Raw genomic sequence first — 24,711 nt, 5'->3', positions numbered from 1 at the left:
GTAACAGTTTTCCGCCAGGACTTTAAATTCATCAATGAAATTATTAATACGAACCTTGATCGTCGAATTTAATAGTTTGGTAAATACATTAATAGAAGCGATAGGGCGGTAACTTCTCAAACGTTAAGTGTCATAAGAGCTCTAGGGATACTACCCGAATAATAGACCAATCCTGCGGTGGGATCAAACTGCACCTGATCAGGTTAAGCCCCTATAGCAAAGCTGAAAGGGATTCAGGCACCAACCAGCGAACATATTGATAAATGATGTTATCAATCTCTGCATGAGCAAATCGGCAGTAAGCTCTTCTGAAGAGAAGGGCAGAACCACTATGTGATATATGAGTACATCTGGAAGAGCGGGATGGTGCGGGGGGATGTACTGCCCAGCTATATAGCCAAGATGTTCCACATTCTTCCAAGGAGTTGGGAGCCTTTCACTAAGATAGCAACGAAAACTCTTCATGGCTCTCCGGATGTCTGGATAGCTGAGTGGTTAGAGCACAAGCCTGTCATACGGAAGGTAGTGGTTCAAATCTCACTGGTGGCAGTGGGATTTGTATCATGATTTGACGTCTCAGCTGCGAAATCAGGGTATTAATCTCGGGCGAGCGCAGTGCTGACCACATTGCCTCCTACAGTGTACTACTGTAGTGTACCCTTACGGTCTTGAATGAAGTGCTCTAACACACTTCGAGGCCTTGATCCAATGTGGGTTGTTGTGCCAACGATTATTATTATAATATTATTATTAAATTCAACGCCAATGCTTCCGATTAGCATTCGCAGCCACCGTCCTCCACAGTCGTTTGGCCTGCGCAAAAGGGAGAAAATTTGTAGTATTGGAACTAGTCCTAAAACACCTATACGCGATTTGTTTCCTTTTAGAACAAAACTTGAACTCTGGGGACCACCACATCTTTGGCTGGCCAGTGTGATTAGTATAAAGTCTCGTTGCATCGGCAATTTCGCTTTTAAAAAATTTCGTTTCAGTAAAAAGACTCCCTTATAGCGCTAAGTTGCTGACCTGCGCCTTTAACCTAATCAAATCAATTTTGAATTTAAGAGAGAGATTGAGCACCTGCGTGGAAATGCAGATGGGAGTGTGTTGACTATTAGGTATTTTGTCCGTAATAGGAGTCCACTTCCAATATTGACTGGCAGAATTAGCAAGAGCAAGAGCAATATCAAGAACGGAGTCCGATCGGCTTGACATTAACGGTGGGTTGTAAAAAGTGGGCACACCATTATTAAGGAAGGCTTGATTTATTAGCCCTAAGGCTTTGGACGTTTAATTGCAGTATTTTCACCAGCACTACAGCGAGTGAGTAAGTGATCACTTTCTAAGTCGGCCTGATCTAGTGTCTTTACTATGTCAGCAACTTGACTTTTAAGTTCCTGATCATCAAGTCTTATACAAGTTTCATTCAGCCTTAGCAATATTTGCTGATTCCCCTCTGGTATTTCGATACCACCGCATATAGAGGGTTCAACAAACAGGAGTGGTTGGTTTGACAACATTGAGCAGTGTTGTTGCTGGGGGCTTTTGCTGGGTAAAGCTCGGACTTTTCCTTTTCACAACGTTGCTATATTTGACTGAGCGCCTCTGGTATCCCTATTTGAGTCCAGAGTGGTACTCTTGGTACCAGAACTCCCTTTATTAGAAAAAGAGGGGAACACACTACTATAGTAGTTATTAAACTCCCGGGCAGCTTCTTCAACCGTTATGTTTTTTATCGAAGCAATCTCAACATTTTTAACATATTCAACCTATTTCGGGCGTCTCCTGCCCCTGGCGTTGTGGAAGTTATCCCCACACAGTAGGCACTTTCTGCGTTTACAGTGCCCAGTGCAGGTTCTGAGCAGCACAGTTAAGACACCTCAAAAACCGGGCTTTGTTGACAGTTGAGTTTAGCCACTGGATGTATGTGTGATATGATCGTAACCAGGTGCGAAATTATTTTCCCGCTTGTTTGAACTTAAAGTCTAGGTATTTGGTCACTTTCGGAGTCCCAAATTCTGTTGATTTCTTCATCTTGAAAGTTTTTAAAATTTTAGATGCTTTCCACAATGTCTTAGTGGCTTTTTCAACGCTAAGTTCTTCCCAGATCTCATCCTAGGCTTCTTCATCCCTTGTACCTATTTGTTGTTTACTTCCGAAAAGGACATGAGGTTGCTGTGATTACAACTGCTCTGATAGGCTCTCAGAGCTAATATCTTTTTCAAAAAAAGGTGTCTTCAGATTTCTGTTCACAACTTTTTTTTTACTAGAGCACGGATTTTGAAGATTGATTCTTTAATTTTAGCTTGAATTTCGGATGTCAAGGCATTTAAATTTTCAGTGGGAGCGATGGACTTTTGGTAAATTTTGACGGAATTACTGTCTAGGTCAATTAGCTTATGCCTGCTGTTTGGAATAGGTTGTACCAGTGTGGTCCAAGAACAGGATATAGTGTTAGAGTTAGTAGGGGTGACATCTGGGACAGAGATTATTATTTTGCGGTTTCTTGATTGATCCAGGAAAGTTAATGCATCGTTGTTGAGAGGTCTAAATTCAGTGCTACATATAGTGTTGGAAAGATGTCTTCCTTTCCCAATTTTTAATCGAGTCACCAAGAAAAAATGACCTAGCATTCAGGTCGCCAGTTATTATTGTCTTCGGAGTATAGCTCAGAAATTGAAATAAGTTGGCCAGTTACATTTTGAATGTTGTTGTGGGGTCATATATATAGAAGTAATGGTGATGTTCGTATTAGAAGGATTCTAGATAGTTTATGAAAAACAAAACATTATTATTTGATCTTGCGTATATCTTCTGCAATTAACCAATTTTGTATCTTCATGGAGATGCTATTCATGAGCTTCAGTATTTGTTAAAGGACATATTGATACTCCGATACAACTGTGTGAAATGCGTATTCAAAAGCGAGCTTGTTTGATATGGGTGTTTTTTGATGATTAGTTTTCTGAAAAAGGGTTCTGGTGTTGGCACGTGACCTAGGTTTCATCGTAGAGCTGTATGTTTTGCCTCCCCTGATTGTCTTGTTGAACTTATGCTAAGAATCCCTTATCCAGGTGCTAGGCCTTGTTTTTTCTCCAGCGGATTGAAAGCAACGTCACAGTCGACATTACAGTCTAATGAATCATAGTAATTTCAACTTCTTTTGTAGCTTCCTTCGTGGAGATGTTTTTAATTGTTGCTGTCTTAATGATCGTCAGATCTTCGATACTGCTGTTTCTGGCTCTAGAATGGTGATCTTTCTTACCACATAGATCACACTTTTTTGACAGGAGATGCTATCTCATTTTTCCTTAAAATTTACAGTTTGTCGCAATGTGGTCCAATCTACCACAAGAGAAAGATTGCCGTGGTCTATTCCCGTACTTGTCTACCTCCACTCATACGCTACCGATTGAGGTGTCCTTAGGGATCTTAGACCCTTCAAAGGTTAGTTTAACCGTTCTGGATGGAAGGGAGAAATCTTTGTTTTCTTTGGATCTGAAATTTTGCCTTTGCACTTTGGTGATTTTGGCAGAGTTTAAATCCTGTAGTATTTCTTCTTCGGAGAAATCAATGATCCCCATTGATGATAGGAAATCTGTGTGTATTTCTTGGAGATATGAAGACTTTTAGCCTTAAGCACTCAAGCCGTTGTCAGAGGTAAGATTGTTCCCACAGAAAACAGATTGGCAGAGAATTTTGGTCACTGAGGTTAAAACGCCTCGTAAGATTTGGGAAGTGGAGCGGGTTGAACTGCTCAATTCTTTCTCTATCCGTAATTTTGTCAATGTATGTCGTGGGATTACTCCTTCCCACAGTGAGTACTCTTTATATTGAGTGTTATTGTTGTATTTGTACACTACCGAGTTTTTTTGCTCCGTAGGAGATATGTTTTGTTTCCCCATGGGAGAAAATATTTTGTTTACTTCCTGAGGTTGGGCTACCTGTTTTCTCCTTGTCTGAAGGCTTGCTTTCCTCCACCTGCATATATAACTACTTAGTCAATAAGCTTTCTTTACCTATATAGCAAATTTACTCCTCCAAAGTCTGCGCAGAACAATATGTCGCCAATGAACCATACAAGTAACTAAGTACTAATGGCTCGTTATATTTATGATGGCTTTTGCAGGAAAGTTTTATTCCTCCCAATTAATATTTCTAAAAATATGGAAGAACATGCATTTCATTATACAAATACGGTGCAGCAATACTCTTTGATTGAACGCCGTCACCTCTCAGCCTTGATGACTGTCAGAACATATGGGGGGGGGCAATATAGACTCGGATCACTATCTCGTTGACATGGAGCTCCAGGCTCGAATAACAACACTATCTACAATTCCCTCTGACAACCAGGTGAGAGTGAAAACTGAAACCATTCACAATACAGCCCTCCGTAACACCTATAAGGGGGAAATGGATGCCACAATAACTATGATCTTCACAACAACCTGAACAACGTTATCATTGATACGTCTCCACCCGCAGGAAAAGTGGGAACGGCTGGTTTGACGATGAATGTAAGCTAGCAACGGAACGGATGAATCCTGCATACCGAGTAATGTTGCATTCTCAAAGAACGCGGACATGCACAGAGCTAACAAAAACTCCGTCGATCAGAGAAGCGATTTCACAGAAGGAAAAAGGAAAGAAAAACCTGTAGGTTTGTGAACTAGAAAAGTACAGGGAGCAACCGCACCAGGCGCACAAGTTTTACCAGCAAATCAGCAGGATGAAGCCTTACACACCTCTGTGTTCTTCCTGTCGAGACAAAGAGGGAAATCAGACAGAATGGGGATATTGGAGCGATGGGTTGAGTACTTTGATGAGCTACTGAACAACTAGAACATCGGCGAGCTAGAGGTCCCGCCAACTGAAGACAACGGACAAATGCTGCCACCACCAAGTTTAGGAGAAACAGTCCGTGCAATTCATCGGCTTAAAAATCATAAGTCGCCAGGAGTCGATGGAATTACAGCCGAATTGGTTAAATATGGAGGCGACCAATTACACCAAGTGGTTCATCAACTTGTGCTCAAAGTGTGGGACAGCGAACCAATGCCTGACGACTGGCACCGAGGCATTATCTGTTTCATATATAAAAAGGGAGATATCACGCAGTGCAGCAATTATAAGGGTATCACGTTGCTGAGTTACGTCTACAAGATATTCTCCGCTATCTTGCTTGGTCGGATAGCCCCATACAACCAGAACATCATTGGTCCATACCAAAGAGAGATTTTCTCTCAGCGGCAAGCGATGGAAAAACTGTTGGAATATGGACGTCAGTTGCACAATTTTTCATCGATTTGAAATCCTCCTATGACAGCATAGCCAGGGTAAAACTCGACACGGCCATGAAAGAATTCGGTATCTCGACGAAATTAATAAAACTAAGTAAGCTGACCTAGGCCAGATAAAAGCAGCGGAATCACTCTCGAGACCATTCAACATCACCAACCCCCTATCATGCGTCCTTTTCAACCTGGCCCTGGAGATAGTGATTCGCGATGCAAAAGTAAATGCGAGAAGCACCATCCAGTCAACTGCTGGCCTACGCTGACGATGTTGACGTTCTTCCAGATCGAGTAGGCGTCGCGAGATCTTGGGCTGCATATCAATGAAGGCGTACATGGTGGCAACGTCAGCGCCAAAAAGCAAAACCAGAGCAAGATCGAATTGCGCTCGTCAAACGAAAACAGTAAAGATAGGAGACAACAACTTTGAGACCGTTGAAAATATCTCTCATCTAGTTTAGAAAATCACAAACACAATCACAGCTATGACGATGAAATCCGCGCATGGATTTTGGCAGCCAGCAAAGTCTATTTCAGCTTACAAAAATTGTTTCACTCGAAACGCCTTGGCCGCGTTCGAGAGAAGGACCCTCCGAAGAATTTTTGGTCCCCTACATGAGGATGGACGATTCCGTAGCCTACATAACGACGAAATCTATGAGCGATACCATGACCATCTGGTTATAGATAAAATTCGGCTCAACAGGTTGCGGTGGACGGGTCACCTAATCCGTATGGATGAAGATGATCCAGCCCCGAAAATCTATAAGGGCAATATCTATGGTAGAAATAGAAGACGAAGCAAACCCTGCCTGAGATGGAGCGATGGCGTAGGTCAGGACTTCAGACATTTTTTAGGGGTATGGATGGAGTTCCTTATTAAGGCAGATCTAGACCGGATACCGATTGTTGCACCGTTGATGATGATGAATACCCTTCACTTAAAAAGTACATGGTTTGGATGCATAAAATGCCAGCATTACATAAGCTGCATGCATAAAAAGTCATACAGTAAGGAAAGCTAACTCTTATACCTCATGATACTCAAAATATTCCTCTGGATCATTATACCCCACATTCCAATTTAGATTTCTTAAAGTATTTCAGCCCACTTTTTACCACCCTTAATAAAGTCAACACGTTTCTCGCAAAAACGAAAATATGTAGATTCGTACTCCAATGGGCTTCAATTTGCAAACTATTAAATTGAACGAAATTAACAAGAAGGCAACGTTTATGAACGGCGAACACGAATCGCACTGAGGCTTTTAAAATTTAATTAACCGCATACACCCCTTATCGTTCAGTTCAGTTCGATTTTGCTTTGTATAATTAACTTAGATTAAAACTGGGTGAAATTCGATTTGAATGTATTTCCTATCTAAGACTGAACTAGCGTGATGCCTCAACGGTAGGTCACGAGTGAACTTATTTTTCAGGGCTGCGCATTGATACTTTTGAATAACTCCCCCTCTGTATTTTTCTGCTTACGGGATCGATTGAATTTTTCAGAAGAAACTTAAACAAATTGGCTGCAAAGTTTTCCTGATGGAAGTTCCAATGTCGTCATCGTCTGCTCTTATTACAAAATAATAGCGAGGGCAGGTTCAACACCGTACCGCCCCTTGTTACATCAGAGATTCGTCGACCGTTTCCCGCGATACGTGCAGCGACACAATCTCGACTGTCATCAGGGAATGTGTCCGACTCGAGGGCAGGGTCGATGGGGCAGAAGCGGTGGCATCACTAACACCACGCGGACTGCAGGCAATAGTTTCAGTATCGCCGACACTTTTCTTCACCTTCAAGCTGAAGTCTCCGCTGAGCTCCGGCACGAATTCCAAAAAGCGTGTATAGAAATCTCGGGATCGGGTCCATTGCACGGGCGAGTTCTATGCATCTCCAGCAACTTTGAGAATTCTATCTCAACTCAGTGATGAGATTGCATCTCAACTACCCACAAGGAAAAGTGGCAAGGAATTACATTGGTAACTAGTGCTAGAATTAATTCCATTGCTAGGCGCTAGTAATTACTTCCATTTTGCATTGAAATTACATTAAATGTAATGCAGTGGGTAATGAGTTCGATGTTAGAATATGCTGCATGCGCGTGCAGGAAGTGTTATGAAATTATTTTCCGTTAGAAACATTTCTGATGCAATAATTACATTTCACGCGTTATTATTTTTCAGAGCTTTGCAAGTTAACAATCAAACGTCGTCTTTAATAACATATTTGAAGTTCTGACAAGTGCAGGAAAGAAAGTTTGTTAAGTGAAAGAAAAGTGATTTGAATATAAAATTATTATCTATTGAACGTAAGAAGGTACCAATTTAATACAAAATTAATGACTAGCTATAATAAAATATAGTAAGATAGTAATTAACAGCAATGAATCGATCTGGTCGAAGTAAAAGAACTATGTCCCGTTTGATTAAGGAAGAAAGGGAAAGACTGCAACAAAAATTAGAAGGTAAGATTTCCCTATATTTACAGGTCTTTATTGGATAACAAGACCTATCTTGTTTCAGAAAAAATCGTAAAACAAAATCAGGCAATTATGGACGTCTTGGCATCACATTCTTCTTTTTCTTCAGCCTTTGTCCCGTTCACAAGCGGGGTCGGCTCGTCGTGATCGGCTTCGCCATTTGGCTCTATCGAATGCCTGATCTGGGTGCAATCTCGAGGCTTTCAAATCCCCATCCAGCGTATCAAGCCACCGTTGTTTAGGTCTGCCTTTTGGTCGTTTACCATGGCGGAGTTTCTTGGCATCACATTCAGTATTGCTAAATAAAATCTATAAAAATGAAACGATGCCCACCGAAGTGTCAACTGTTTTCCCGATAAAAACGGTGGAAGAATTAGAGAAACTGAATAACGGTATATCTGAGGAGGATATTCCTTTTCATGTAAGAGTATTTTCTAGTTTCTATAGAAATCCTTATAATTATAATCTTATATTACTAGATTGCAACTGTTAAAATGAAGATAAAAGCTGGCGGTTTAATTAAAAATTTCAGCAAACTGATTTCCGAAGACATTTGTCTGAAGTACAATTATAATGGAACACACGACAAATTGCCATTTTGCCAGTATTTAAAAATTAACGGCATTTTTGAAGGCATATGATGCGAAAAATACAGTACTGGATTATTCTATAAAAAGTGTTATTTCCTTTCAGGGGCAGTTGGTGATGAAAATTATACTTCACTGATCAAACAAGCATTTAAAAGGGCAAAAAATAACTTTTTTAAAAAAGAATGCCTAAAAAGAAAATAAATTTTGTTTTATTATATATATATGAACCTTATTATATATTCAAAAAGCCCACGGACCCTCTTCCCGCCCAACCGGACCGAGGGGCGACCAACCTAAGGATGGGCTGAAGGCAACATCCAAAGGCCCGCATCACAGCGATGATGCGTTTTAACGCAAAGTGTGTGCGACCATGCGAAAATGTATTATTACATCCCGATTGTCGCAAACACTTCAGCCAATGACGCGGAGGTTCTACACTACAGAGACATGGATCTTATATTGAAGACAGTGCGGATCAAGACTGAAACCCATTAGGGCAGATTGTTACCGGACAGGACTCTTCGGACTATAGCACAGGTTGCAAGGATAACCGCTTTTTGCATCTCCATGTATAGTCCAGCCCTAAGATCGAGCGTTTTCAGCGCTTTATGTAAGTTCTGCGGGACCAATCCCGTCGCTGAAATTATTACTGGGACTACTTCGATCTTTTGCAGTCTCCAGGTCTGCTTCATATCGTCTGCCAAGGGGCCGTAGTTCCGGATTTTTTCGTGTTGTTTTTCAACAGTGTTCCGGTCCACCGGTACGGCTACATCGATTATAAAGCACGCTCGTTCTTCCTTCAGAAGCAGAACTAGATCGGGTCTGTTATGATTAACACTGTGGTCGGTGGCAATAGTGTGATCCCACAGTAGTTTGACCCGATCGTTTTCCAAGATTCTCTGCGGAGTATACTTATAGTAAGGATGGTAGGTTGCCACTAAGTTATACTTCAACGCAAGGTTTTGATGGAGAATCTTGCAGACGGAGTTATGACGATTGGTGTACTCGGTACCGCTCAACATCCTGCACGCAGATGTTATGTGCTGGATGGTCTCCTCTTCACAGTTGCATAACCTACAACTGGAGTTGGTGATTGAGGAGTCGTGAAGAATGTACCGTTTATAATTTTTTGTTGGAAGCGAAGCATCCTGAATTGAAGTTAGGAATGCTTCGGTCTCATAGAAAAGTACACCATTTGTCAACCATTTGTTGGAGGCTTCGATGTCAATGCCTGACAACAACAAATTTTTTATATGACCTCCGTGAATGGGTTTCTCTTTCCACATGTCGATCTTCTGTTGGACTGAAGTAACATTCGACATGGGATCCCATTCTCTGCTTCTCAAGTTCAAAGGAGATAATTTATTATCTGCCATGACGGTAGCCTGATGTATTTGGCTAGAGGATTGTTTCTCATAGAAAAACTCACGAAGAGAATGCACTTGATTGTAGTGCAACGTTTTTAAATCAAGTACCCCCCTTCCTCCCTGATGACGTGGGATAGTGATCCTCAATTTTTCGGCAGCTCTATTATGCATGTTGTTGTTTGCAAGAACTACCCTTACCCGTCTATTGACAGCTTCTAAATCAGTATTACTCCACTGTATCACACCGAAAGTGTATAGAAGGACGGGAATGGCGAAGGTGTTGATTGCTATGATTTTATTTTTCCCGTACAGCTCAGTTTTAAGGACAAGATCCAGACGCCGTTCAAATTCCCCCAGCAACTTAGATTTGATTATTGCCACAGCAGGTGTTGTTGCTTGCAATATGCCGAGGTATTTGTAGACGTCGTCCGAATCCATACCCTCAATTCGGATGTTATTTTGGCTGTATCCTTCGTTGTCGGTGTGTTTTCCCCGAACAATTGTTTTTATGCGACATTTCTCCAAACCCAATTGCATGCCGATATCCCTGCTGAACTGGATGGTGATGTCCAGCAAGGAGCGAAGTTGGTTCTCGTCTTTGGCATACAATTTGATGTCGTCAATGTACATTAAATGGCTCAATGTACATTTCGACAATATTCCATGCTTGACTTGGAACCCGTATTTGCTTTCATGCAAAAGGTGGGATAGCGGATTCAAAGCCAAACAAAACCACAGTGGGCTTAGAGAGTCGCCTTGGAAAATGCCACGCCTGATTGGTATCTCTCCTGATGTTTGCGAAGATACCGATAGCTTCGTGCTCCAATTCTTCATTACTGTTCTCAGTAGAAGAACAACATTCGGGTTGATTTTATACAAGCGTAACACTTGTAGTAACCACGAATGTGATATGGAGTCAAAGGCTGATTTATAATCGATGTAGGCTGTCGAGATGTTTCGTTTTTGGTGGACAGCCTGCTTTACACCTACCGTGTCGATTATAAGCTGTTCTTTGCAGCCTCGGGAGCCTTTTGCGCATCCTTTTTGCTCCTCAGCTATCAATTTATGAACGTCAAGATGTTTTGAGATGTTCTCGCACAGAACTGAAGTGAAGACCTTGCAGATGGTAGGAAGACAAGTAATTGGTCGACATTTTGAAGGGCAAGAGGCACCCTGTTCCTTGGGGATGAGGAAAGTTATCCCCTTGGTGAAAAATGGTGGAACTAAATGAGGATCGGCAATCATCTGATTAAATTGATTTGCCAATATCCTGTGAGTGCTCTTGAACCGCTTCAGCCAGAAGTTGTGAATCTTGTCAACTCCTGGCGCCTTCCAGTTACCTGCCTTGTCAAGGGCTGCTTTAACGTCGACTTCAGTTACGTCAGGCATGGTCATTTCGGGGAGGGCCTCGCATGAAAGCATAAGGTGTGGGAGCCACGCTGCTTCTAAATTGCAACGGCTAGATTCGCTCCAAACACTTCTCCAGAAGTCTTCTGCCTGATCCAGATTGAGGTTACTTTCCCTATCTGAGCTGGTGAGATTTTTGTAGAATCCCCGTTGGTTCTGGAAGAACAAGGTGTTGTCTGTCCTTCGCTGAAAGCTTTTCTGATACCTACGGATGCGATTGGAGCATACCGCAAGTTTCTGCTTCAGCACCTCGAGGATTTCTTCGATTGGCATATCATTGGACAGATGGTAGTTTCCAATGATGTTCGCAACGCATCTGTGCACTCTTGGTGAAGGATTTCCAAGGAGTGCTTGCGTCACACGACCAATCTCCTTTCTCAACTTTTCGATTCTTTTGTTGAGTCGAAACACCCAGAACGGTAAAGTCCCTCTGCGCATACCTCTGTTATTCGCTCTAAGATGTTGGTTATGGAGACGAATAACCGTGGCAGCTGCAACGTAGATCAGGCTGTGAACCTCTGTAGCAGTAATCTCGCCAGCCAAACGATCAGCCAAAATTCTGTCAACGGCAGCAATGATGTTAGTAGTTGCCGAAGTAAACTTCAGTTTTGGGATCTTTGGCCTAGCATCTGGGAGAATCTCAGCATACTCTGTGAATGCGACCTGGAATGCGGTCAAAGCGTCATTATAAATTGGGTCGACATCCCCAGTTACTAAGCTTCTCCTGACTACTGGATTCATGGAGTGCCTTACAGGTGGAGTACTTGTGTTACTCCTTTGACTAGTCCGGTAAATTGATGACTCCAGCCCGAGCTCAAGTGAAACCTCTTGGAAGATTTGTTGCCTAGTTGGTAAGGCAACTCGGTTGTTATTCACTATCACCCGGTACTGGTTGACGACGTTCTGTTCCGGAACATGACTTAGCTCCGGAAATCGGGTTATGAACGCGTCATGTAGTCGATGTCTGTACCCTGATGGATTCCGTTCCAAATCCGTGACACGGTAATAGGCGCGGACGATAAATTCGTTGAGTTGGTTCGTCCAAACCATACGACGCCTAGGTCTCCCGTCCCTGGTGGTTGACGGCATAACCGCCAAAACATCCAAGGGCGAAGAGCCGCTCTGATGTTGTTGAACGACCCTTAACCGTGTTGGGTACTGTCTTCGTGTCCCTGGGGTCCCATTAAGAGAATTTAAATTATTTTCCCCAATTTTATTCCCACGAGTATTGGGGAAGCAGTCAACCCTGCAACAGAGCCCCAATGTTGCAATGCCCCATGGTTACCTCCAAAGGTAGGGAAGGTATTTGGAGGGGAGCCGCTGAAATACAGTGTAACGTCACTGCAATTCATCCGATAGGCGCGTCGATCCCTTCACCCCGGATTACGGATTTGTTAAGGAGGTTTACTCCCCCTGAACGGGAAGAATCGGTAAGGGAGGACGAACACAAAGGGAAACGTTCTGCTTGTCCGCGGCCACTTATTTACAAGATTAACTTGCGATATTCGTAGCTGACCCGGTGGGTCATGTCATTATCCGCAACCCATGACACGCGCCTGGTCGCATGCAGCTCTGCGTTTGCAACTCAGGTGAGGATAAACCTGGTACGCCAGGTGGCGCAGCCGGTAGGATTCGAACCTACGCTCCCATGAATTATGAATTATTATTATATATATATGAACCTTATTATATATATGTGAATTGAAGAATTAATTTCCGAACTAGTTACATTATTTAATAAGAAATCGATGATAAACTAGATTCGTAGTAACCGATTACGGAATGGCTTCTTGGTAATCGAGGCTGGATCAATTGGTTACCGCCTATGACACGCAATGCTAAATGTAATGCGCAAAACGCATTTAAGTAAGCCAAATTAGAACTGCTTTTTGGTTCCAGAGAATCGATTCCGCAATTGATTATGAACTACTTCCATTTCCTAGTGGGTATGTGCTAATAAACCACTGCTGCAAATGCAAATACGTGTGGATTGTGGTGTAGTTGCGGCTGTCAGATTGGTTTGAGTGACCGAAGAGATCCACCATGGAAAATTCGGCAGGCCATTGCTAGGCTGATTTAAATCAACACTGACAATGACAGCAGACCGACGAATAAAATGCGGAGGGTTTTCAGGAACTATGCCATCCCCAATGTGGACACACTTAAACAGAAACCTTCTGTCTTATACAGTCGGTTTCGATGGTATGACGAAAGTCACTCCAGATGTGTTCAGAATGCAACGTACGCGAGGAACCAGCGGAGTTTTTTCAGATCGCTCAGTTGGAAGGCCAGACAGTGCAGTTTTTGGTAACGGAAGCAAAAGAGTATTGGGATGGAATTTAGGGGTTACCCGCCCAGCGTGCTGAGTAAATCACCGCCAAAGGCAGCTGCCATGCCACTATACGGGACATGAATTATGCGGATGTTCCCGAAAAGGAGGTTTGACGAGCCATAAACAATTCGAAGGACTATTGGGTTTCTGGTCTGAATTGGTTGCAGAATTTCTGGTATAAGTAATTTACCAGTACGCATGCTCGGTTGATAGAAAGTAAGAACCAAATCAATAGTCGGCCTAAGGAATTTCCACCTTTCCTCACTACAGGCAATTACCTAGCTTGCCTGTAAAAAGGACATAGTGCAGGACCCCATAGACACAAAGCCGATTACTTGCTTACCAACCCTCTACAAATTCATAACGTCCATTATTAGTCATTTCGAGACCATTAACATTCTGTCCGAAGAGCAGAAATGCTGCCGAGATGGGTCAAGGGATTAAACTCATTATCAACTAGTATTAGTTGTAGAACTGGCAACTAGAGGGCGAAAGATGTCTTTTGTTCTTATATAGATTACACTAAGAGTTTTGACAACGTCCTGCATACCTGGCTAATCGGTGTCCTTCATCTGTATCGCACTGATCTCAAACTAATATAGCTTTTGACAACAGTCATGGAAGGGTAGCATACCACCATATCCGTGAATTCATCTAAGAATGAGTATGATACATGTCCATCTTGTAATGAGGAACGGAACATTTTCTATGTGAGTGTGCCACCTGAGCGTTTTGGACATCAGATTTTTCGTGCTGATGTGCTCCAACTGCAGTGGATCGCATCACATCCACTAACGAAAATGCTGTGATATATAAATGAATCCTGGACATTACGTTACACGGGGGGATCGAGTACAATTTAATAGTTTAATACTTTATTCCTTTCCGAAACTGATATTAGTATTGACATCAATTGTAAAGTGCGCGAGTAAGGAATTAAAACTTAGAATTAAAGTAAGAAAAAACTCATTTTCGAAAACTATCCAACCCAAAAACCTGAAAGAAAATCAAATAATATAGTTGCCATTCACCCCTTGGTGGGGTATAGCACACCTACGCGTCATAGTTCGCGGTTACCTGGAATGCCTTTCAGCTCCGCTACTGATCCACACCAAATGCCCTTGGGAAGACCCGCTCATCGACCATCTTTTGAGAAAGGATTCCACTCCATGGCGTAGCCCGCAAAGACATTTTCGTCCTTCCTTAATGTGCTATCCATCTTAATGCCTATCCATTGCCAGTTCTGTCTTCCGACATAGTTCATACAAGAGGCAATCCTATACGCCGACCAAGTTGATCGTTTGACATAGTGTCAGGCCAGCGCACTCCAATTACACGACGAGAACTGGTATTGATGAAAGCTTGAAGGTTTTGGGTAACATTGGAGTTCACTTTCCATGTGCTACTCCCATATAGCAACACAGAAAGAACACTAGCACAGAACAGTCTCAACTTTTTTTTAGCTTGATCTAGCGTACTTAGTGCAGATAGCGGTGCAATGACCCGTCAGACTTTGGCCAAGGTCCGTGACCCAGTGACAGGGTAAGCAGATATCATCAGCGTAGTTGAGGTGTTTGACGAAAGATGTCATTGGTGATTGAACTCCTTCACACGCTCAAATTAACATAAGGAACGTCACCGATAACAAGAAAAAATAACATCGGTGACAGGAGGCTACCCTGGCAGACTCCACTTCCTACCTCAAAATCTTCCAGGGATTTACTTTGATGAAGCGCGTAACATTTTGAGCCACCTTGTGTTGCTCTGATATTAGCTGGTGCGGAATGTCCCTCCTGCGTAGAACACTCTAAATACACTCCCTGTTCACACCATCGGAAGCCTTATCAAAATCGAAGAAGAGCAGGTGCAGCGAAAATCTAAACTCCGCGCACTATTCTAAGACGATGAAAGGAAACCAGCCGGTTTTCTATCGATCAAGCTTTCAAGATGTCCTGTGAATTTTTTTAGCTATTATCTTTGCAAAGGCAGGGAACACCCAGATACCCCTCCAATTGTCATACTTAAAATGAGCCCCCTTTTCTGGCATCTTGACAACCATCTCCTTTTTCTCGGATTCCTAAGATTTCTGTACGTTTAGAAGCAGCAAATCAGCAGGTGCAATGTCAAGCCGCTCTACTCTGTTTAAGTGCGTTGATGACCGAAATGATTTCTCTTCTGCTTAGAGGTACATGTACAACTTCGCCCGTTGTGATACGATTGAGAACCGTGGTGAAGTGTTCTTTCCATCTCTTTAGTTGTTCATCGTGGTGGTTGAGAAGTCAATCGTTGACGTTCTTCATAGGGCATCGAAAGATTTACGACCACAAACAAGCTCTTTCGTTACGCGGTATACATTTCTGAAATCATTGCGACTTGCGGCATCTTACGCTTTCCTGATTAGCACAATAGCAAATTCCCTCTTGTCACGGCGTACGCAACACTGAACTTCTCGGGATTTCGCGCGGTATCAGAGTTTGAGCGAGCCACGCCCATCATCGCTCGCAGCGGTCAATAGGGCGTTCAATCCCCGCCAGATTTCGGAACATCGCCGACAACCTGAATAGCACTCGAAAGCACTTTTGATGTAACCCAATGCTCATCGATATTCTCCGGGTCATTCAATATATATACCGTTCGACCAGCAAGATAGCTCTCCAGGTTCAGGTTCAGGTCAAAGGTCGTGGCCCTGAAGCCCCTACCCAAAGTGATTTTTAGGTAGCAGTAAGGTTTCAAAATGTGTAGGTTGCCAGCTCACAAATTTCTTTCCCTTTTAGTTGCCTCTTAAGATCTCCATGCATGCAAAAGGGGATGTAATTTAGGGGGTGTAATAGCCATGTAGAGTGTCAAAATAAAGCTCTCGATTAATACCTTTCAAAGTTGGTTTTAGTTGTGATTTTTAATGTACGCTGGGAGAGAACGGAGGCTGAAAATGGTCATTTTTTTCACGGACCCACTCTCAGAACCTACCCAACCGAAAAATCTGAAAAAGATCACTAAATTGCCACTATACGGTGCCTAGGTTCCGAAATACCCTCCATACCGATATCTGTTCGAATAAAGTTAATAATAATACCCCCTTAAGTTCATCTTACAATCACAAAATTTTTTGGTGGAAACCGGACTATTACTAACAAAATTATAATGAGTTAAAGTTATCGCTACAGTACAAAGACTTCGAATGTCAATAGCATCCGAAAGTGAATATTCTGACATATGCAACATATTACGTACTAGGTACTAATGGGTCGAATGTCCACTGAAATGTTTTTGTATAGGAAATGCACAAAACTTTGCCAGAAGCGTCCAGTTTCTGGTTTCCTGACTTGTTTAATATATACATATATATATGATTCCAGTTTTTTGCATCTAATCTTTTCCGTTTTTTTAAGGTTTTATGTCGAATTTCAGAGGGGGTCCCCATACATGCAAAAAGGGGGTGTAAATCTTTTTTTCATCAAATATAGTCATATGGGGTATTAAATTAAAGGCCTCGGTTAGTACTTTTCGAAGCCAGTCTTGATTTTGATATTTGTTGGAAAGGTGGGGAGTGAGGGGGGTTAAAAGTGATCACTTTTTTAACGACCCCTTTCTCAGAAACTACCGAACCGAAAAATCTGAAAAAAGTCAAGAGGCTGCCACTGTATGGTGCCTAGGCTCCGAAATACCCTCCATACGGATAATGTTTAAATAAAGTTAATAATAATACATTACCATAATTTTTAGCAATTGACAGGAAAACCCCTCTTAAGTAAGGCTACAGTATAGAGCATGATCTCACCAAATTTGGCGAAAATCACACTATTACTAACAAAGTTATAATAGGTTAAATTTGTCGATTCAGTGAAAATTCAAAGCTTTGAATGTCAATATCACTTGAAAATAGATATTTTCATATAATATATGCATATAGTACCTACTACATAATAATGGGACAAATGTACACTCAAATCTTTTTATAAAAGAAATACACAAAACCTTTCGTACCTGAAGCCTCTAGCTTCCGGTTTCCCGACTTGTTTCCTTTCTTTTCATACTATTTTTAGTTTATTTAATTCATTGGAGCGCAATGCTGACCACATTGCCTCCTAGTGTACCGTTACGGTCTTGAATGAAGTGCTCTAATACACTTCAAGGCCCTGATCCAACATGGATTGTTGCGCCAACGATTATTATTATTATTAATTCATTGGACGAGTAGGATTCATTTGTTTAATTATGATTTCTGGAATTATAATTTAAATCTTTAATTTGAAGACTCCCTCTCCCCCTCCTTCTCTCTAACTCACGAAGCCAGCATTATCATATAACAGGCATTCTCCAATCTTATGTCTTAAAGATGCTAAAGCAGAGTGCGAGCCCCAAAGGCCGCGCCTCATGAAAAGCTGATACAAGAGAAGAATTGATTAAGGATGTGATTGACAGTGCATATTCCCTCTCGGTCGCGGCACTCGGGTCTCCACGTGCACAGTCAAGCCATTTTTTTTGGCTCACGTGTTTTCTTCTGTTAGGTTTGTGCGATATCCCTTTGCAGGTTCCGGTACAATCCTACACATCGGTTTAAAGACACATGAAGTTTTGTACCATGATCCGTGGGGACTGAGGTATCCAAAAGGACCCCCCCCCCCCAGATTCCTTAGTCTGGTTAGCTTCGGAGAGTTTCAATATTTGCGGGTTTTAGATAGCTCTCCTCTTTAGGTGGACTCCGGAGATCCAGGATGATCTTTTGACCATCTCCAATCCAATTAGTCATTACATATTTTACATATATATATGTGGTTTCCATCCACCCATTGTTGGCGTATAGCGCGTCATCCACACCAATGCACTATCGTTTGCAGCTACCAGCAATGCTCTAGAGCAGGAGCGTGGGCGTCTGCCACGCTCCTGCTCTACTGTTCTACTCCAAGTGCCCTTGAGGCGACCTACTCGTCGGCCATTTTTGGAGAATGGATTCCACTTCCGATCACAGTGCACAGAAGTGCCAGGTCTGTGCGACGACCAAGTTGCTCGTTTGAAATAGTCTCAGGTCAGCGTACTCCGATGATTTGGCGCAGACAGGTATTGACGAAGGCTTGGAGTGGCGTGGAGTTCAATTTCTATGGGCTACTCCCATATAGCAACTCAGAAAGCACACTAGCACAGAACAATATCAACTTGATCTTGGTGTTGAGATTAGTGAATTTCCAGATTTTATGATGTCAATGCGTCGATTAGCACCCAGTTTGGGGCACCGTGTCGGCAGAAACCACGTTCACTACATATACAAAATTATCGATGTCTTCGATGCTATACCCATTGATGCGGATAGGGGAAGCGCGATGACCCGTCAGACAGAGGACGTTGATTTTGTTGGTGTTTATCTTCAGTTCCACCCTACTTGCCATGACTTGGTGCGGGAGCAAACACATATCAACATCGTAGCCAATGTGTCTGAGAATTTCATCGTCACTGGGATTTCTGCATGTCCTCTGGACAAGGCAGTATGAAGAACATAACCGATAACAAGAAGAAATATTACCTGTGAAAGGATGCAACTCTGGCAGGCTCCGCTTTGGGCCTCACGTGACATTTTGCGTCATTACATGTCGCTCTGATAATATATATACATATAATATCAAAGATCAATGAAATGAAATGATGAAACATGCGATGTATTATAATAAGTACGGGGAAATACTGCGATCAACCGAGTCGGTCTTCCCACCGGCGAAGCACAAAATAACAAAGAAGCAATAACGATTTGGGTACTGTAAAACTGGCTTGCAGTTAATAGTCATTTGCAAATTTCAAAATTTTAATTCTCTTTTTGATTAAGCACCTGTGTGTCGACAATTTTTATTTTCATAGCATTGATCAATCTATTTCCATATTGATTTATTGAACTGAACATCGAAGAAGATGAGACTGATCGTGTCTGAACTGTTACTAATTAGAGCTCAGAATAGCGCACTCTTCGTGACTTCAGACTTTTCATACGTGTTGTTTATATGTATATAATACCTAAACCGGTAAGCATACAAACTCTAGACCATCCTACCAATTATTGTGCTTATTTCTTTGCGAATAATCTCAAAATCTGTGACTCGAAGTGAAGCACCAAACGTGTGTAAATGTGATTTTGATAAACGTCAAAATTAGAGTTGTTTCTTCACCACCACTATGTACTATCCACTATTTAGATACCAGTGTCTTCTTAATAAACTTCATTATAAATGAGATATTTTCGTTTCCTAAACTGAGATTCTATTTGTCAGGTTTTACATTTTCCTTTACACCGTTATCATGCGATCCTTTTTTCGATGCACACTTGAATGTAGCATTCATGCACGCATACTTTGCACATCCTTTCGAACAGTTCCCATTTCATTTGCTTCTCACCTTATCTGCAATCTTGCGTGTTGATAATTTCAAACAGGATTTTCCCCAAAAATGTTTTTCCACTCCACCAAGCAAACTAAATAAAGTCGATTAAATTTTAATGGAACGGTTCGTTACGTTGGAATTTTGATGTGGTTCAGAAAGTTTACTTTGCCAGGTTCCTGACGTAGAACACACAAATAGTGCATATAGTATCCTAGCTCTAGTTAATAGTTTTGTCTTCGCATGCATGGCTGAAGGAAATCAGCTGATAAATAATAAATGTTGAAAATGGAAACGCTAATAAATGGAATGGTCAACATCTGGTCTTCCTCGTATCTGAATAAGCCTCAGTAATAAAAGCGTAATTTAAATAATACTATTCACAGCAAGGGTAAATGCTAATTTCTAATTAAGTAAAAGGACATTTGCTTATCAATCTGTCCCAGTTCCCTTATCCAAATACTATTGAATAAACAGAGAAATGGAAATCAAATTTTCAGCCTGATTTGGGATTTATTCCTGGTTGAAGTGAAACCTTGTATCACTAATGAAGGAGTACTGCAGGTGACGCAATCCCAAATATTTACGATTGTCACCAAGGTTAGGTATGTATACTTACTACGTATGTCAACAATAAATTTTCCAGAATCCAACACATTTGTCCATTATAGGGACTTAGAGAGAAAATCCGATCCTGGTGGGAATCCACCGCCCCTTTTCCCACTTCATTAGGTCGGCTGTACTACAAGGGAGTTCATCATTGATGCCCAACACTGTGGAGTTAAACTGAAAATACATCACCGTAATTCATATCCTACTTAACTCCGACATGTTATTTACATATCCTGCTGGTCCCAAGCCCAGATAAAGGGCGATAGCTTGAGGCAACGTATTTTGTACTATCCTAAGCCTTTCTATTATATTTTGGACCCAAATATCCCTTATTTTTCGCTCAGTTCTAGAAAAAGTTACTCCTTTACGACCAAAGTCGTCCATGGATTAGGAACCATTTCTCCGAGTCTGAGGACCCAACGTGAGCAATTTGATTTTCATGACATTGGATGGCGTCCCCAAGAGAAATCAGGTAGGATTTAGCGTAGTGGAATAACTCCAACTATACTCTTTCCCTGATCTCAGCATTTTAATTTTATTTTGCTGACAATAGTACAAAGTAAGTTACCTCCACCCCACCTCCTTTACCTGGGCTTAAGAATACCATGCTATGTAAATAACATTTCGGAGTTTGATTGACGTATCAATGAACGTTTCAAAACAAAATTTACCGCAGTGACGTAACACCTGTCGCCCACTATGATTCTGAGTGGTCGACTATAAAAGACAATGAACGGCGCCTTGCGGTAATAGAGGCAAAAATGTTGTATTGAGCCAGTGGCGTAACACTCCATGATCACATTCGAAATGAGGATATTCGTGATCGATATCGGATTGCATCGATCGTGGAAAAATGACGAGAGAAGCCTCCTCGACTGTATGGTCATGTAATAAGCGCAGACGAAAATTCACTTGTCAACATTGGCTTAAATATCGAATTCGATGAGAAACGATAAAAAGGCTGGCTAAAATCACCAGGCCTTTAATCGAGTAAAATGGTGCCATCGATCTAAACGGTCCGATCCCATTTCTGAATAGAAAAAATGCTGAAGAAGGAGAAAAGGTATTAATTTCTCGAGGTGAGACACGCAAATATGTATATGCATTTGAAGTTTGCGCATAGTGAACTATCCGGACAAATATATATAAGTGTTTTCAGTGCGATTGGCGTTTATGTATGATGCAAAGCGGCATCATTAGGATGCATACTACCAATCCAGCGGCGTACATATATGCCTTTTCATATTGGAGCCAGTAAGGAGTAGATGGAAATTTTTGTTTATTTACATCTTATCGTTTGGAAATATAGGAAGAAATACATTGAATTATTACTCATGTACGAATTGGTGAATGTACCTTTAAATTTGCGTGCATAATCAAAACACAAAGCCTTTCATACCGAAAGCGTCCAGTTTCTGGTTTCCCGACTGTAGTGGTGTTCGCTTTCGACTGCTTACATCATCATGATATCCAGATTTTTTTAATAAGGTTTTGTTTGCAAAACAACGGTTCAATGTCTGTCTGTCTGTTCCTCACATGCACTTTTCTCACAAATGGCTACACCGATTGAAACGAAATTTGGTGAGAAGGTGGGAACTGTGAACGCCCGGACATGCAGCGGGTGATATCATCCTACGTTGAAATTAAGGAGGGGGGGGGGGGGGGGACGGGTCCCCATACATGCAAAAGGGGAGTGTAAACACAACAAAGGCCTCGATTAGTACTTTTCAAAGCCAGTCTTAGTTTTTACATTTGTTAGCAAGGCGGGGAGTGGGAGGGATGGAAAGTACTAATTTGACGGACCCATTCTCAAAAACTACCCAACCAAAAAATCTGAAAAAAATTATGAAGCTACTTCTATATGGCGCCCAGGCTTCAAAATCCTGTCCATATCGATACCTGCTCAAATTAAGTTTATAATAGTATAGTACCATGTATTTGGGGAAATTGAGTAGAAACCCCCATTAAGTTTATCCCAGGTTTATAAAGGTTTGTAGTAGTATAGAATAAAACATGAAGCATGTTATCCCCAAGTTTGATCAAATTCCTACTATTACTAACAAAGTTGCAGTAGCTCAAATCGACTTTACCGTGTAAATTTACTGTAACTATCATAAATATCAATATCACACTAAAGTGAGTAGTCTGCTGCTAAATGCATATACATAACGGGCTACGTACAAATAGGATAGTTATGCACTCAAATATACTCACAGAAGAAGCAAACAAATCCTATCATATCTGAAGCGTCCAGCTTCCGGTTTCCCGACTTGTTTAAGTTTTGAATAATTGATGACATTTTATTAAGAGCTTTTCCCAATGTGTCGGGATTGTCTTGAGAAATTTTAGGAAGATCGATTATGGTTTGCATCTCCTTCCTGCAACAGTTTACCGGCTACTAGAACAGTGATTAAGTAGTTCCCAAGCATGCCGATAATTTTGGATTAATAACAATTGACCTTAATGGAACCAGTGGGCAAACGATGCTTCAAAATTCCTCTCTAGGAAGCTTGGTAGAAGAAACATGAGCAATATTCTCGACAGTTGATCCATGTTTGCTCTCCTAGGAAGTGAGGTGGAAGGTTTTCACATGGCTGTCCAGGAGCATATGCATTATTCCTTTGTTTCTATTTTCACGCATCTTTTTCACCCTATCCTTTTTCAGATTTTTTATGTGGGTAGTTTCCGAGTACGGGTCTTTGAAGTAACTCACCTTTTTAGAACCTCTCACTCCTCCCCTTTGCATCCAATTTCAAAGATCATACTAGCTTCAGATATAATTCTTCGAGACCTTTCTTGAAGTCTAACGTGCAGCAATGTCATTCACCGCATGCGAGGGCGTTCACAGTTACCACCTTTCCATCAAACTTCGTGTAACTCGGAACAACCGTTTCAGAGAAAAACTGCATATGGCAAACAGATAAACAGGTGGACAGATACGGAAATGCCTGGCACAGATCGTCATCATCAACGGCGCAACAACCGGTATCCGGTCTAGGCCTGCTTTAATAAGGAACTCCAGACATCCCGGTTTTCCGCCGAGGTCCACCAATTCGATATCCCTAAAAGCTGTCTGAGGTCCTGACCAACGCATCGCTCCATCTTAGGCAGAGTCTGCCTCGTCTTCTTTTTCTACCATAGATATTGCCCTTATAGACTTTCCGGGTGGGATCATCTTCATCCATACGGATTAAGTGACCCGCCCACCGTAACCTATTGAGCCGGATTTTATCCACAACCGGACGGTCATGGTATCGTTCATAGATTTCGTCATTGTGTAGGCTACGGAATCGTCCATCCTCATGTAGGGGGCCAAAAATTCTTCGGAGGGTTCTTCTCTTGAACGCGGCCAAGAGTTCGCAATTTTTCTTGCTAAGAACCCAAGTTTCCGAGGAATACATGAGGACTGGCAAGATCATTGTCTTGTACAGTAAGAGCTTCGACCCTATGGTGAGACGTTTCGAGCGGAACAGTCTTTGTAAGCTGAAGTAAGCTCTGTTGGCTGACAACAACCGTGCGCGGATTTCATCATCGTAGCTGTTATCGGTTGTGATTTTCGACCCTAGATGGGAGAAATTGTCAACAGTCTCAAAGTTGCATTCTCCTATTCCTATTCTTCCCGTTTGATTAGTGCCGTTTGATGTTGTTGGTTGGTTGGTGCCGACGTTGCCACCATATATTTTGTCTTGCCTTCATTGATGTGCAGCCCAAGATCTCGCGCCGCCTGCTCGATCTGGAAGAAGGCAGTTTGTACGTCTCGGGTGGTTCTTCCCATGATGTCAATATCGTTAACATAGGCCAGTAGTTGGGTGGACTTAAAAAGGATCGAAGCTCTTGCATTTACCTCAGCATCACGGATCACTTTCTCGCGGGCCAGGTTAAAGAGGACGCATGATAAGGCATCCCCTTCTCGTAGACCGTTGTTGATGTCGAATGGTCTTGAGAGTGATATTGCTGCTTTTATCTGGCCTCGCATATTGCTCAGGGTCAGCCTAGTCAGTCTGATTAATTTCATCGGGATACCGAATTCCCTCATGGCCGTGTACAGTTGTACCCTGACTATGCTATCTTAGGCGGCTTGAAAATCGATGAATGGATGGTGCAGCCGTTGTCCATAATCCAACAGTTTTTCTATCGCTTCCCGCAGAAAGAAAATCTGATCCGTTGCTGATTGGCCTGGAGTGAAGCCTCTTTGGTATGGGCCAATGATGTTCTGAGCGTATGGGGCTATCCGACCGAACAAGATAGCGGAGAATAT

Source organism: Hermetia illucens, chromosome 5 (assembly GCF_905115235.1).
Source record: "Hermetia illucens chromosome 5, iHerIll2.2.curated.20191125, whole genome shotgun sequence".
Lineage (NCBI taxonomy): Eukaryota > Metazoa > Arthropoda > Insecta > Diptera > Stratiomyidae > Hermetia > Hermetia illucens.
This window is presented reverse-complemented; position numbering follows the sequence as displayed.